The sequence below is a fragment of the Artemia sp. Qi Xiang Cuo genome, chromosome 6 (genome assembly GCF_049724085.1).
Source record: "Artemia sp. Qi Xiang Cuo chromosome 6, ASM4972408v1, whole genome shotgun sequence".
Lineage (NCBI taxonomy): Eukaryota > Metazoa > Arthropoda > Branchiopoda > Anostraca > Artemiidae > Artemia > Artemia sp. Qi Xiang Cuo.
This window is the reverse complement of record NC_142799.1, coordinates 70,008,104-70,025,146: the sequence shown is the minus strand read 5'-3', so window position 1 is coordinate 70,025,146 and position 17,043 is coordinate 70,008,104. Positions and strand designations below refer to the sequence as shown.

Genomic DNA, 17,043 nt, shown 5'->3' with positions numbered 1-17,043 from the left:
CCCCCCCCCCCACACACACACACACATCCTGAGAAAAATTTTACGTTATGCACTTTTTCAGGGAAGATCACAACTCAGTGATGATCTGAACATTTTTTATACGAGTAAAATTACTATATAATTTTAAAATACTAAACTTGAATTTAAAAAGCAAAGATTGAGGAGAGAGAGCGAGGTTTAGCCTCCCTAACATTTAAGAGAACCCTAAATCAGACAGTCTGTAGTAGCAAACTGATATTAAAGAACGACTTGACTTGATAAGAAAGTCAAGTTTGGATTACAATGAATGCACCAACTGAATCTACTGTTAATTCTGATTCGAAGTAACCGAAACTCATTAATTTTAAACTTTTTCAGCTAAACCAATTAGCATATGAAATTTTGATAATTCAGAGAAAAAATAGGTGAATAATTTCCAAAAAGGTCAGGCAGCCTTGATGAAAATGATACATGAAGACCTGTATGATAATGTTAAAGCTACAATCTACACAAATACAAATATTTGTTTTCCGGAGAAGGACGGTCGCGCATTCGTATTTATTTAATTTTTCTTATCAAAGGGGAAAGTGTTTCAAACCAGTAGTCGTAGACTACGGAAAGAGGACTCATTTTAATGGAAGTTAAAAAATCTAGGGCTCTTTATAAGTAGCAAAAAAGATCTCATTCGTCAGTTATCGAGAAAGAATTGCGGAAACTATTGAAGGCGTATTTAAATAAAATTTTTATCTATGACAAAGCAGAGGCCATTCAGCCAAACTTGGCACCAAGAAGGTGCTGGATCAGGTTCTGCCAAAGTGATGTGTCCTCTATCTGTGGTTGAATGAGTTGACACCACGACTTTTCCCACTTTTAGCCATATTTCCAGAAATCGCCAAGTGGTTCGACGTCCTTGTTTTTTCTTTCAATATCTAGCCTCGATGATCTTAATGATCTGACCTCCTGATTCTAACTTTCAAGATGAGGGAGGCACTGCAGCAAGGATCTGGTGTGTTAGGGTGTGTAAGGACTCTGGGCGTCACACAATATGGTCAATCTACTTGAGGCATCTTTTCTTGGTCTTGGTTTGCTTATTTTTTGCGACCGCCCGAGTTGCAAATTGCTCTTATTCAATTCCGGTCCAGAACAACTAGTTCTCATTCTTATTCTATCTTTAGTTGCCAGGTCTCGCAGCCGTATCGCAGTATGGAGCATATACATGCCGAGTATATTCTGAGTTTTGGTTTGAGCTCACTTTCTCTTTATGACCACAGAGGTTTGTGCAGTCGTCCGAAGGCCCACCAAGCTTTGCTGATCATAGCTTGGACCTCGTTTGATGCTCCACACTTAGCGTCCATAAGCGATTTCAGATATTTGAAATCTTCAACTCTGTTAATAGGATCTCTATTAAGATATAAGAAATAGCTGGTATCATTCTCACTTGATAAGTATTTAGTTTCCGGGGTACTGATTGTGATACCTGCCACATCTGTAGCAGCCCCCACTCTTTTTATAATTTCTGCTTTTGGTATTAATATGGATAGGAGAGTACCATCATATTGCATATTGGAGGTCAGCCACGCATTCTTCGGCTAAAATATCACGCCATCTTCTTCGTTCAATGTTTTTTTCATAATCCAATCTACTATGAAATTGAAAAAAATTGGGCACGCTGGGTAGCCTTGGCAGACACTGTACTCTATTTCAAAAAGTTCTGTCACTCTGCCATATGCTCGGATATTGTTCTTCGTATCTTTATCATGAGCATTGAGTAGGTCGACCAATCTAGTTGGAACACCAACATCAAGTATTATGCGCCAGAGGATAAGCATGAGTATAGAGTCAAACGCGGCGGGGAAATCGAGAAAGCTGGCGATGGTGTCTTTTCCGTGGATGAATCGATGGTGGAAGAGGAGTCGCAGAGTGAAAGTATGATCAACATTCCCCTTCCCTGGGTGGAACCCAGGCTGTTTCTTTCTTGTGTGTTGTTCTAGTTCCTTTTTGAAAAGGTTTTTGGCAACTATTGCAAAAATTTTCTCGGCTATGTCAATCAATGAAGTTTATCGGTAGTTCTTGCAATTGCCTCAATCTCGTTTTTTGAACTTAGGAAATATAATCATCTTGCGACAGTCTTGAGGGGCATAATCCACATTCCAAGTTTTATCGATTAGGTTCGTCAGGGTTTTACGAGTGCTTGGCTTGCTTTATAAATATCTGCAGGCAGAGGGATTTGTGTTTTTTTAAGGTTTTTATTGGATTTTCGACTTCTACTGTTGACGGCAGTGATCTTTGAAATCATCTTTCCACCGATCCATTCTTTCTTGACGGTTTGATATTGATATTTCTGACTTCCGTTTTCACGTTTTCTGTGGTACTACTCCTTTTCAGACTAAGCCCTTTAGGGATCTTGTACTGTTTGAAAGTCTTATTTTAGGCTGCTGCCTCCTCTAACTTTTTAGCCAAGCTTGACCAGTAGGCTTTTTCGTCCCTCGAAGCCAGCTTGTGGGCTCTTTTGAGCAGTTCTCTGAATGTTGCCTTGTTGGGGAGTCTCCTCTTGTCTTTCACTGTAGTAAGTGTTTCTTTGTTACACCATTTCTTGATACCTCAAGTCCTCTTTACTAGAACTTGTCCAGCAACCTCCTGTGGATAACTTCTATTATTTGTCAGGACTTCTCTATGGTTTTCTTTGCCCTTGTACCAGATTTTTGTTCCAGTTGTTCTAAGACCCGAAAATAAATTCTCAATTGCAGGTCAAACTCAACTCGTACTTCTAAAACTTGGATTTTCCCGTGTTAAATTTGGGAAGCGGTTAGTATTTCTTCCGATTAGAGGTTTTATTTTTTTACTTTTATTTTGTCAGTAAGAAGAAATGACCGGAGTCATTCTTTGATCCAGTGCCGACTCATATAAACACTCTATAGTTCACTTAGGACGACCACCATTGCTGAAGGGTCAATATATAGTCAAATTTAGCAAGGCAACGACCATCTCTCGATTCTATGTGAAAGTGTGTATGTGTGTGGGGAGGGGGGTCTTATACTAAAAGAAGGTACTCGATACCATTAGGTGGTTTTACATAGCCAGTAACAGCAGCCGTGTACCGTTAGAGCATCTTTGTCCTCAACCATGCTGTCCAATACTAGCATGCTCAGAGGGGTCGAGCCAAGGACGAATCCTTGCATTAGAGTCTCCATCAATAAACAGTTGGTCTCGATTTGTACAACTTTTATCGTTTGCTGGAGCAAAAAACAGAGTTCACCTTTCTGGGGTTTAGATGCGTCGCGGGTTGATACGTAAGCAGTGATGACTTTGATGGTAAAGGGATGACTCAAGGTGCAAATCCGGGCTATGTGGTTTGATATCGGCTCCCATTCCAAGACTGCTGACTCTGTAACCTCATTTAGGAGGAATCTGTCGCCATGTAAACAAGATCCGCCACTGTTTCAAGGGTTATAGAAGTTCAATTTCTTGCCACTGGACGGGTCCTTCATTATTTTTTGATCCGATCGTTCACTCTGCTCCCCGTTAGGTATAAAACATCCAACCTATAACGCTAAACTTCTGCAGCCGTAAAAGCCTGCGCCACATCACATTTGATAGAAAAATTCTTCCAGGCTGCTATTCTCAAGCTTTGCTCCAGCAAATTCAGCGTGCAGTCAGCTTATTATTTTTTGCCAACGACGTCAGTTTCCTTGGCGCGATGCTTACTTTACCAGGTTGTACCTACTTCTGCAACCATGATTCACGTGTTAATGTTTTAAATTCATGTGTTAATGCTGCCTCTCTTTTGGTTCAAGACAACCTTTTTAACGAGAATGCTTCGCTTGACTAACAATTTTTTTCCGGTTTCAAACAAGTCTATTCTTGTGACAAAAATTCAAGTTGGTTGAACTAATTTTATCATGGGCTGAGCCGACCGGTGCTTGCAAAAAAGCACCTTAAGTTGCCAAAATTCGAAAAACCATTTTAGAGAAGAAATGCAAGAAATAAAAGTGACTGTCTTATTTTAAAAATTTTCAGAGGAATTGATATCATTTGAATTATATAATCAAGAATAAAAAAAACTGTTATTGACAAGCCTTTGGTAACTGAAACTTTGAGATATGCAAGTCGTTTTTCTATTGCAGCCCACTTTCTGTCAAGCTCCAAGGGATTTTCAGCTTATAGTGATAGGCTAATTTTGTGCTTTTAAGGTGTTTTTAGGCCTAGACAATGGATAAATAAGGTGATAGTTTTGTGAATTTTAGGCAAATTCTAGACAAGCTAATTTTGCTACCATGGAAAGTGGTTAGGTTAGAGAAATGAAACTATTGGGGATGAATTTCCAGACTGTCCCAGGAAGGTGTTTTGAAGTAGGGTAAAAAACCAGTATCCAATTGAGCAAAATGGTGTAAAATTAAAACCCTCACATCTTGTTACCAAAGAGGAATTGAGAAGGATTGGGTATATTAATGAATAGCTAAAAGTCTAAGCTATGCATCAATATGGTTATTAGCCTATTCAGATTATTTAAGATCAACCACTTGAAACTAGCGTAGGCTATTAGTTTATTGACTTACCTGCAGGGACCTCTTTGGAAATACCAATTATCCTATTTTCATGTAAATATCCTTTTAGTGTTTCAGTTTTATTCACATATTGACAGAAAGCTGATTTTCTTCTGATTCTAGAAATGTAACTTTTATTGCTTGATATTTATTCTATACATTGCAAATATTAAATATAATATTTTCTTTTCAATTGCTTGTCAAAAAGAGACCACATTTTCAATTTATGCTGACAAATCATTGGTGAAAATTTGACTAAGAAGGCGGGGTTCTTGTTACTGCCCTCACATTGCTTCATGTTGTAGCAAAAAGGGGTGGTCCAAAAACCCATTGCTATTTTTCTGGAATGCCAAAGAAAAGTGGTCTTTCCCAAAAAGAGGTCTTTTACCCTACCTGGCTCCTATCCTTCTCCTATCTATAGGTATACCTATATACATATATAGGTAGAGGCCTACCTATCTCCACTCCTTCTCCCTTTGCAGGACACTGAACTTTGGTGAACTTTAAATATTTTTGGTACTCCTAAATTAAAACCTTGCAAATAGATTTTCTACTAAAATGAAGCATAAAAAAAGTATTTTCAACTTAACAACTTAGCTCAATCCCAAATTATGAGGCTTCAAAAATTTGCAAATGTATTTCCTAAATTAAGAAAAAAGCCCATTAATATGGCCTAGAATTTTACTCAAATAGCAGGAATTGCATTTTTAAGAACTAAAACCAGAGAAAAATAAACTGAAGTAGGCTAGACAAATTCCTGTCAAGTAGGGAATTTTCAGTAAATATTTACCAAATCAAATTATTAAGTTACAACTAAAGTGAATATACCACTTGATGCCTTTTTTTATGCTCTTTACAAATATAATAATGATTTTTGTCAGAAATGAATTTTAGCCCCCACCCCTATATATACCAATTCAGCATATATATTTCCATACTAGGGGGGGGGGGGGGTAATTTTATTTCTGATGTAAATGAGAGGTAAGTTTAAACTTTCCCCCCACCCCCCAAATGTGCGAATATATAGGCTACCCTGAATTGGTAGGCTATATATAGGGGGGGGGGCTAAAATTCTTTTCTGACAAAAATGATTATTATATTCCTAAAGAGCATAAAAAAGGCATCAAGTGGTATATTCACTTTAGTTGTAACTCAATAATATGATTTGGTAAATATTTACAAAATTTTCTAAGCCTTAAAAATCAGAAGAGAGGTAACATAGTAGCTTGGCAATCTTGATTATGTTTTTGGGCCTAGATTCATTACTGAAAGTTTCATTTTCCTAACCTAACCCTTTTCAAAGATAGAAAAAGTACATAAACTAGAATTTTACAGTAGGCCTAGGCCTATTTTCCAATGAATTACTCTTGTTTAACCCATGTACCTGTAAATAAGATGAAATCAAAAACAAGAAATTGCATGGAAAATGTGGAGATCTTTCTATTCCTGACCTACAATTTGCATAAACATGCCAGTTTATACCTTTTATTTATGCTCTATCAGAATACAATAGTTGCTCTACTCAGAAGCAGTATTAAACTGTATAGTCTTTACTGTGTTACTTATGTTACTGCTAGTCTTTACTAGTCTTTACTTATGTTAGTATTACCTTATTCCTATTTATATGTGATAATATATATATTATTATTACATATACTATCTTTATAAATGAGTAGTAATTGTATATAGCCTATATATGTATTTATTTTTTTCTGGAAAACAGCTCCATACTTTTTTTTTGGAAAAATTGGTATCTTGGAATGTTCTTGCATAAAAAATGATCTAGATAGGTCCAAAGTCTGAGAAAATTTGGTAAGAGCCTTAATTTTGGTTTTTGCAAATGACATGTACTATGTTAGTACATCATATAAGCATTTTCTTATATGATGCCATGCATAGCATAAATAAGATTTTAGATTTTCCAACACATCAGTTATTTATATAATATAATGTCTGTTGGAAGGCCCAAAAAACAAAAATTGCACCAGCACTTGCCACAACACCAATACATGCAGCTAAAGCAAATTCATTGCTAAATTGTCTTTAGCAACCAAAATCCAAAAACATGTCAAAAATGAAAATGAAGAGCAAACCCACGGGTGTTAGAAGATATACAAAAACAACTGTTAGAGCATGTCAAAAATGAAAATGAAGAGCAAAGACATACATGGTTAAAAGAAAAGTGGCAGCATGTCAACAATGAAAATGAAGAGCAAAGACACATGCAGTTAGAAGACATGCAACACCAAGCATGTGAGCAAGACAAGAATAAAATGGAAGAGCAAATGCGGTTAGAAGAACAGCAGAGGCATGTCAAAAATGCAAATGAAGAGCAAAGATACACATGGTTAGAAGATATATGACACTGAACATGTGAGCAAGTCAATGAAAGTCAACCTGGACAGCAAGAATCAAAAAGTGTCAAAATTGAAAATGATAGCAATGATGATTGGTTTTGGGATTTTGAAATAGATAAGGTCATCAATGCCTACATGCCTTTGTTAAAAAAAAAAAAAAACAACAAAGGTTTGGCAATATGTATTTCATGATGATGAAAGACAAGCCAAGGTAAAGCAAACCAAACAAATTGAAAATGATAGTGATGGTGATTGGGTTTTGGATTTTGACATCAATAATATCATCAATGCCTACCATACCTTTGAATATCAAAAACCTGGACTGTATGAATCATAGGAAGAAAAAGAAGTTTTTGACCCATGACCTGAAGAATTAAAAGAAACAAAGGTTTGGCAATATGTCTTTCATAATGACAAAAGAGAAGCTAAGGCAAAGTTGAAGATCCTATAAAAAAGACATAATTTTACTAAGGCACTTCTTCTAGTTTAAGGTCCATTTGGACATCATCATCAAGAACAGGCTCAAATTGTCTACATTTAGAAGACAAGTGACAATGAGAATCCATATATAGAAGCCTGTCATGTGCCAAGTGCCAGGGCCAATCAGCAACACCATGGCATGCTTCTATATATGGATTCTCATTGTTGCTTGTCTTCTAATTGTGGACAATTTGCTGTCTTTTCATATTGCAGTCTTTTCAAAGATATTTGATTTTTAAAGCAAGTCCAATTTCTAACAATGATATCTACTAAGCTTTAAACTTTTAGTTTTCTTTTTTAAAAAGTTTTGAATTGTTTTAACCCATTGTTGAAATACATACAAATATTTTTGCAATTACCAGCCCCAGGCCCATTTCTAACAACAATATCTACTAAGCTTTAAACTTTTGGTTTTCTTTTTTAGGGTTTTTGGTTGTTGTAATCCTCTATTCGGGATTACAATATATATATATATATATATATATATATATATATATATATATATATATATATATATATATATATATATATATATATATATATATATATATATATATATATATATATATATATATATATATATATATATATATATATATATATATATATATATATATATATATATATATATATATATATATATATATATATATATATATATATATATATATATATATATATATATATATATATATATATATATATATATATATATATATATATATATATATATATATATATATATATATATATATATATATATATATATATATGCCTATTACATAGAACATCCAAAATACTTTTTTTCTTGGATTTGGTCAGTGTTGCCTATCAAGTTTTTCAGTTTAATGCAAGGTTTGATGATCACTGGAGTAGGTTAGATTCAGTTAGGTTTTTAACCTGTATTTACAACCAAACCAACCATATTTTTGTTGGTTTATATATGGCATTTATAACCAAATTTAACATAATCTAGCCCAAATTAACATTACCTAACTTTAACTTTTACCTTCATAGCTTGCACAAGACTGAAAAAGCTGACTTAAAGCTAATTGAATTCAATCAGAGAAAAAGGAATTTCAGACATTTATCAAATTAACCAGATTTTGGACATTCACAGTAACACACACACACACACACACATGTCATTCAGCCAGAAGTATTTTCTGAGCCAATAATGATGGTTCCTGGTAAAGCTCCCCTGAGTAAAATTTCTGGACACTGTTTTCTTGAGGAAATAAGTAAAGGAGGGACTATGTTCCCAATGCATTAACTCCAGTACAAATTGGGGTCAACTGACCACTTTCTGCTGACATTACCTTCCCTACTTACTTCTGGTATTGTTGTGCAGTGGTCTTACCAGGCTTGTGGATGTTTTTCAGACTTGATTTGTCAACATTCCAAATGTCTTGTGGTCTGAACATGCGTTTATCTAGGTCTTGCTCCAGGTTGTCAAAGAAAGCTCCTACACTGTGACAGTTGAAAGCAGTTGCTCATCATAAGCTTGTACCTTCTAGTGTTCTGATACTGATAGAGTTTTAAAACAATTCATAAAACTACAGTACCAATCTTGGCATAAGTGTATGCAAGCTTCTCAACTTTTTTCATGCAGTCATGTAGTACATTGATTTTGAATTGAAAATCAAGTATTTTGCAGTAGGCATCAAGACATGGCTAATTGTGGAAAAAGCCAAGACAGATTTTCCAAGTAATGGAGAGGCAAATGTTTAAATGGTGAGAGTAATTATGACCCTCTTAGTTTTTGGAAAGGCACACCTGCTTTCCTCTTGCAGTCTTGCAGCATTCCTCTAGGGATACCTGTGGCACTTCCAGAGAATCTGACTGACTTTTTGTTGACTAAGACAGAAAAAACTGCTTTTTTTGGATCCCAGCCACCTTTCTTGCTTTTCTCCTTTCTTTTTTTACTTTTTAAGCATTTTATCTTGAATTAACTTTAACAGGAAAAAATAGAATTTCAGTTCACCTACTGGTTTGACAGGGTTAAACAATGCCAGAATAAATCAAGTTTTTGGTTTTGAGCCAAAGTGTGGGTTTTGAGGAAATGTGTTGTTTACACAGCTGTTACAAGCATAGCCTACTTTCAGACACTTTGGTACTGCATGCTGAACTTACCCCAGGTATTGTGGCCAAACATGGGAGTTTGCCGTCCTGCAGGATAAAAAAATGCTAACAGCAAACCAGTGAAGATGCCAGGTCTCAGAAGCTACCAAAAGACAGGCAAATAATAAGAGAATAAGTCTGTAGCTTTTCTAGTATTTGTAGTCAGGCATAGGCCTTCAGACAAATATTAAACAAAATTACAGATTTAATCACCATAAAACATGATCTAATCTCATATTTTTGGTAAAAATAATAATCAAAGCCAGACATTTTAAAAACACACACTGCCACCTGTCAGAGCTTTTGCATTCCACCACAAGTCCTTATTCAATTATTGACATGTGATTATTCCACCACAGGTCCATATTCAATTTTCTGAAAAAATAAATTAAATTCAAGTATCACATTAAAAAAACATTTTAGTCAACAATGGATAAAAATAATAATGAACTAAAACAAATATGCATATATGCAACTACTGACAAGTGAGTTTAGCATTTAAAACTATAATGAACAAGGGAACAAAACTATTTACATAACAGATAAGTTGTGCTATTACTGGCTGAATAAAATATCTTAAAAAATTAAAAGTAGTACCATTAAATTCCTTTTTTTATGCTTTTTACAAATGCCATGGCCACTTTTGACAGTGTACCCCACTTGCCCATGAGTTTCCTAGATATGTCATTGGATATATATATATATATATATATATATATATATATATATATATATATATATATATATATAAAAATAAAAGAAAACAATGAAATTCTTACTTTATAATATGCAGGGTGTTTCTATTAATCAGGTTATCATGGTTCCTTCTATTATTATCCACCTTTAAAATCATTTTAAGTAATGTTGTGGTACATAATCCATTGAATCATAGACGAAGATAGATTCCAGACTAGAAGAATACTCACTTGAATGAAGGATCTATAATGTACAAAGAAGTTGAATTAATGAAGAAGTATGTTATTTACGGCTATATAAGGACATCATCAAGGGGGGGGGTACATTTTCAGGATAATGATTATTATATGAAAAGGAGCATAAAATAAGGAATCAATTGTTACTACTTTTATTTTATTAAGATGTTTCCTTATCAAGAGATCTTATATTGTAGTGTTACAATATATCTTATTATTTGCCAGTATAAGATTGTTACCAAAATTTGTTTTCTCTAAACACAGCAGACTGGCTTAAGAAACAAATCCAACCTGAGGCAATTTGGGAACATCATATCCACTTCAACTTCCAATTACCTTGTTCATCTTGTGAACATCATTGGAAAAACTCTTGAAAAACCTAATACTTGGCTAAATTGAATTTCCATTGATCTCCAAAAAGCATTTGATCTAGTTCATCACAATATATTTGTTGAAAAACTTGTCACTGAATTTAATATTAATTTTTTCCTGGCAATCTAATTTGTTGCCTCCTTCTTATTAAATTTGTCACAAATAGTTAAATATCTGAATCTTTATTCTAATCCTCTCTCTGTCCACAGTAAAGTATCCCAAGTTACTCTCCTAGGCCCCTCTTTCCTCAGTCTTGATTAACACCCTAGCTAGCCAATTGTTTTTCAAGGACTAACCCCCTTAGACCCCTAGTAAGGTTTGGAAAGACCCATTTTGCTTAAAATCATCAAAAGGTTCAATAAGTATGCCTCCAGATATGAGATGACACCCATAGCGCATGTGACAAGAGCTGTACATAATGCAAGTTGGTATTTGTTTAAGATTCTGCTTTTTAATGGAAAAGGGGGCTTGTCTAAAGTTGGGTATGTGATTGGCTCAAAATCTTCAAGGTTCATAGTTCTTTTGGTTGAAAGGATCAAATGTTGCGTTGTGGGATGCTGTGTTGCCAATTCATGCAAACATTTGGGGGGGGGGTGTATTTTTCAAAACCTTAGGGTGGGAGGAAAGCTTTTTCAGTTTTATCCAATAAAATTACCAAAAGAGGGTATTTTTCAATAAAAACAAATATTTTTTCAAAATTGGGGGGGGGGGGGCAATAGCCCCAGCCGCCCTGCGCCCTCTCTTAATTGGCACCACTTGTGATAGGAGGGTGGTGAGAATAGACCAAATGTCCCCAATCAGTTTGAAACTTATAGCCATAAGTTCTTGGACCAAGATTACAAAAACAAATTCCTGGATACAGCCCCTCTCCCTACTTCAACAAAAATGGGCCTGAAAAAGCCTCCCCCTCCATTTTTTTACTCATTGGCATGAAAGTTATGTTGTTTTGTCACAAGACCAAGGGGATCTCAGTGCATAAGAAAAAAAAGAAGGATATGTTGGTTCCCTCAAAAACAAGCCAAAAAATACCATAAAAGTTGTTTTGCCCTGCAACTTGGCAGGGGATCATTTAAGATAATTATATTATTCAAAATAGTTGAAAGGTCCAATAAATAAGCATCCGAGGATGGTATTATCCCTACAATCCCAGGGCAAGGGCCATAAAGAATGCAAATTTCCAATTCTTTACACCTAGGTTTTATAATGAAAAAAGGGGCTTGTTTGATAATAGGGTGTTTAATTGGATTGTAGCTTTCAGGACCAATGTTTAGGCAAGAAGGATGAATCATTTTGTTGTGAAGTGGGGGAAGGGGTTTTGAAAGTAGGCTAAAAACTTGTTGCCCAGGATCAGTTTGAAACTTTGAGTTGTAACCCTATAGGCACAGTCATATAAAATGTACAGACAATATTCCAGAGTATGGCTCCCTGCTTTTTTCTTCATGTAGTGGGGCTAAATAAAAGGCCAAAAACGTTTCTCCTGATTGGCTTAAAAGGTATCATCTGTATTTAAGTCCTTAAAGTAGAGAGACTCTAATGCAGAAGGAAAAAAACATATTACCCCAAAAAAGAATGACAGAAAAGGGTAAAAAAATCCCCCAGTCAAGGGCGCCGGCAGAAAATTTCCCGGGGGGGGGGGCAAACAACAAAATATCAATGGGGTCTGGGTGAGAGGGAATATGTTTCAGGAATTTTTTTTCGTATGAATAAGTTTATTTTTAAGTACTTTCAAGAAAACGCTCTAAAATAAAAATGCCAACTGAATTGCATGCAAAATGAAACAAAATACAGTAAATTTTAAACGACAAGGATAAATTGTATGAATTGTCTTTATGTAATTTCCTACTCATTAGAATAGTTTACAGAAGTAGTAGAGATACTCAGAAATCATCCTGCCTGTATAGATACCCTGTTTTGATTTTATAATGGCCATGTAAAATGTACCTCTTTCATAACAGGACAATTCTCCCTCCCTCAAACTTAGATCCCTTATATATTCAGACATTAAAAAAAAAAGAAAGAATAGCCATGAGTTTGGGTATTATTACTTGTTGTATGTTTTTTGCTATGATTGTTTATTTAATTTCTGTTCGTTTCGGGTTCCATTTATTCTTTAATAGTAGTTTCTGATCATCTTGAGTTTGAATTTTAACAGGTATCTGTATATGCTGAGCTTAAGTTTAAAATGACCTTTACTTTTATTTTAGAAATTTATTTTTCGGAAAGTTTTTTTAATTAATTTTTGTTCTTTTTTGATTGTAAAAATTTTCAAGTTCTTATGGCATGGGGGGGGGGGTTGCTTACTGTCTGATTATTCTTGACTTTAGAAAAAGGATCTAGAACTTTCAATTGAAATTGAATGAGGCTATTTTCAAAGTCTATACGATTACCTCTTTTATAAGAAACCTTATATATGAACAAAAGACAGCTTGCATAACTTGTGAACAGCGATTGACAACAATGAATGGATTGAAAAAATAGCAAGTTTAATTAACGCAATCTTGCGTTAATAAAGTAAATTACATTACTTTAGACTACGTTAGGGGGGGGGCGCCCCCTCACTCCTTCCCTGGATCCGCCACTGCTTTAAATTCTTTGTTTCTTTCCTTGTTGGGGAGGTGAGCAGATTCATAATAGGTGTGTGTTAATACCAAAGCATTCTTTAAATTTCATTGGGCCTTCAGGTATAAACAGAATTGGTTCAGAGGAAAGGGTGGGTAAAAAGGGCGGGGGGGGGCAATTTGCCCTTCGATCAATTTGACTCTTAAGAGCTAGACTAGAACTTCCAATTTTCAATCGAATGAGCCCTCTCTGAAGTTTATACGAGAATCTCTTCCTTCCCCCGGGCCCTGGGGGGGTTTTGTCGACGCTAGAGTTTTGTTACTTAACCTTTCAACTATTTTTAACAATATGGTATTTTTAACCCTTGCATAGAAGCAGCTATGGGGGGAAAATAATAAAAAATACTGAAGCTATATAAGATTTATTCATTTATTTATGTTTGCACCTGTTATCTTTATGTTTGTAAGATAGTTAATTTTAATTTCTGTTCGTTTGGGGTTTTTGTTTATTCTTTAACAGTAATTTCTGGTCTTTTTGAGTTTTAACTATAATAGGAATTAATTTCTGCTGGTCCCGAGTTCAATTTGGCTCTTTAATCTTCTTAGAAAACTTATTTTTATGTAAGGTTTTTTTTTTATATTAATTATAATAAAACATTGAGGAATTTCCCAGGGGGGTGAGTTTTCCAAATGTGAATTATTCAGGGAGGGGACGACTAAACCCATTCGATAATATTCTAAATTTCACATCTGAAAGTAACGGGATTAAAGAATCAACGGAAATGTCAGAGATAGCACTTAAGGTTCCTTTAGACAATTATTTTTGTGTCTTGAAAAAAGACATTTTCAAAAGACAGATTATTTTCATTTGTATTACTTTCTCTGTGGCTGCTCAATTATGCATGTGAGGGGGAAGACTTCCCCCCCACCACTGTTTAAGCTAAGGTTTCATTTTTTATCTCAAGGCTTAAAGACGAACGCAATGCGATAAAAGTATAACTCAAAATAACATATATAGAATAATATATACACATAACACAGAACAATTAATCGAAATTACATATTATGAGTTGAGGCTCATTCAAATCATGGGCCAGAGGGCTCACCATTCCACAATCTTTGAAAGTAATCCTGCAATAACTGAGAATATGAAGAATTTTTGAGTATTTTAACGTCTTCCACAACTCAAACGGTCCACTATTCTACAGCCCAAAGAGTCTCTCTAATCTCCTAAATCGGGAACGGAAGAGATAAGTGAAGTTCTGCCCCGTATTGGATGAGTCTCCAACCTCACCCTCCCTCTCTCCTACTGTTCTCGCTAAAGTTTTCTTCTTTATGCCAACTACGCTGCCCCTACTCCAAAGACTTTAATAAGCTTTATAATGACGTCACTTTGTTTCAATTTATGATATCATATGAACAAATAAAGTGACGTCACTTAATTTCTGACACTTGAATTTTGTATCTTTCTACAGAAAAAAACAATATTTATCAGAATAATTACATTTGTTGCTTTAAACTTAATTTTACTATTTGTTAAGGGCACTTTTTTATTATAATTTTTGCTTTTGATCCTATTTCATACAAACAAATAGAACATTGATTCCTAACTGATGTTTTTAGTTTGGAGATGGGGAAATTATGAGGCAACATTTTGAGCTAATGAGTCAATGGTAATTTAACTGTTGATTTTAAATTTAAGTAAAAATAATTTAAACATAGACTAAGTAAAATAAATAAAATTAACAAATATTTAAAAAATGAATAATATTCTAAAAACAAACATATTAAGTAAATAAAATGAAATATATAAAATTATTTAACCAATAATTTAAGTGTTGATAGAAATGCATTTAAAAAAGGAAATAAGTGTTGACAAGCAATTACCGCACATTAGACTAATGGAACAGAATTGATTATCTAAATGTAAGTATATTAATTCCAAGGAGTCTTAAGAATGTTTAATTTGAAATGTTACAATAATAAATGAGAAACTGCTTAAAATATAGTTTGTTTTCAATAAAGTATAAATGAAATTCTGGCCTTTAGAGGGTTGGGGGGGGGGTGTAGCCCACCTTTTATTAGTGGTTATTTATGTTCATTCGAAGTTTGATTTTGTTATTCACTTTAATTTACGTTCATTTTAGGATACATCTATTCATCCACAGCAGTATATGTTATCTTTGTGTATTTCTGTTCATGTTAGTTTCTGTCTTTTCGGTTTCATTAGTTAACTTATTGTAATTTTTGTTTGTTTTAAGTTTGGGTTATCATATTTTTTTTCTGCGCGTTTTAGGTTTTAATTTGTTCATTACTTTTCTTTGAAAGCTTTCTTTTTTTGGAACATTTTTTTTTTACTAACTTCTATACTTCTGTTAATCTTGTATATAGATGCAGTTTGCTATTGGTTAATTGTACGGAGCGCTGTAAAGATTCTTTTATTGTAATTAAAATTCTGAGCAAAATTTCAGTATTCGAAATATTCGACTAGGCTCAAATTTGTGGAATTATTCATGATGGATTTCATCCATGATCATGTAAAATCTGAGTAGTTTAACGGGCTCCATAGGGCTGAAGCCCTCCTGTAGATGCCCTTGAATATGCACGTATCTTAATCTTCCATTTTATTGAAAGAATCTTTTCATGCTTTGTTCTGTTGTAACTATTTGTTTCTTTAAATGGAATTGTTTTACGTTGTTTATAAAAAAATAATCTATATTGCTGCCTTACAAAAGATATAAATGGAAGTCAAACAGGACCGGGGGTTATAGAAAAAACTTTAAAAACACATCAAAATTTGTATATGCATTTTTGTTGCATTTTCACAAGTCGGACAAACATTTCCGGGGGGGGGGGGAGGGGGCCCAGCTTTTTCGGCCTATCTCGAGATGTCAAAGGTTAATACAAAATCATTTTTTCAAAATGTTTTCTCTTCTTGGGGTTGTTTTCCTGGTAAGTTGCGAGCTGTGAGACAAAACGAATTCCAGCTTGTTTTTGGGCATCTCGAACCAATAGCCTACAACAACGTGTTTTTAATTATTTGTCTTCATTGAGATCTCTTTATCCCTGTCTCCATGCCTCAAGTTTGAATTCCTAAGGATAGCGAAAATCTAATGTGATTGTTTGGATTAGTTAATCAAAACTTAGACAACCATATGCATATTAAAAATTAGGAAATATCAGGAATTCATTTCTTGATGAAAAAGACCTTCATTTGCGGTTATTCAGTTTTTGGTAATAGCGATTGCCAAATCTAAATGAATTGTTGGTAATAAATCAGCAAGAAAAATCAGCCGAAAACGTAGCATTAAACAGCTTAAGATGGTGCTTTCCTTTGAAAGTGTAGTTTTTACTGCAAATCGACAGATTGTTAGTATTTGTATGTTTAAGCATGAAAAGTGTTATCAAATTTAATTAATTAATTTTGATTACTTATTTTTATGGTTCAACGCTGACGAAAATGTGATAATGCCCTAAAAGCTTCATAATTTTAAATAATCTAAAAGGAAAATCTTTAAAAAACGTGGTTTTCAGATATGGAATGATCGCAAAATTTCCATGCTTGTGTCTCGTATTTCGTTGTGTTTTAAAATGTGTCGTTTTTCGCTGGTGTATTAAAAACGTTAAAAAGCAGAGAAATAATATAGGCTACCAAAAATTGCATAGGGAGAATAAAAGTTATACCTGACCCTGTTTGCCT

General features: G+C 34.2%; 1 protein-coding gene across 2 annotated transcripts in view; it reads left to right on the top strand.

The window, feature by feature from the left end:
- The first annotated feature begins 3,959 nt into the window (after positions 1 to 3,959).
- The window catches only part of LOC148951556 (proteasome activator complex subunit 4B-like), a 95,139-nt gene continuing 82,055 nt past the window's right edge, over positions 3,960 to 17,043 (top strand). The window contains exon 1 of one of the 2 annotated variants that reach the window (XM_089091194.1): positions 3,960 to 4,081. The gene's annotated coding sequence lies outside the window, so the exon portion shown is untranslated. The remainder of the gene's footprint in view (positions 4,082 to 17,043) is intronic. The other variant, XM_089091195.1, reaches the window with a different exon arrangement.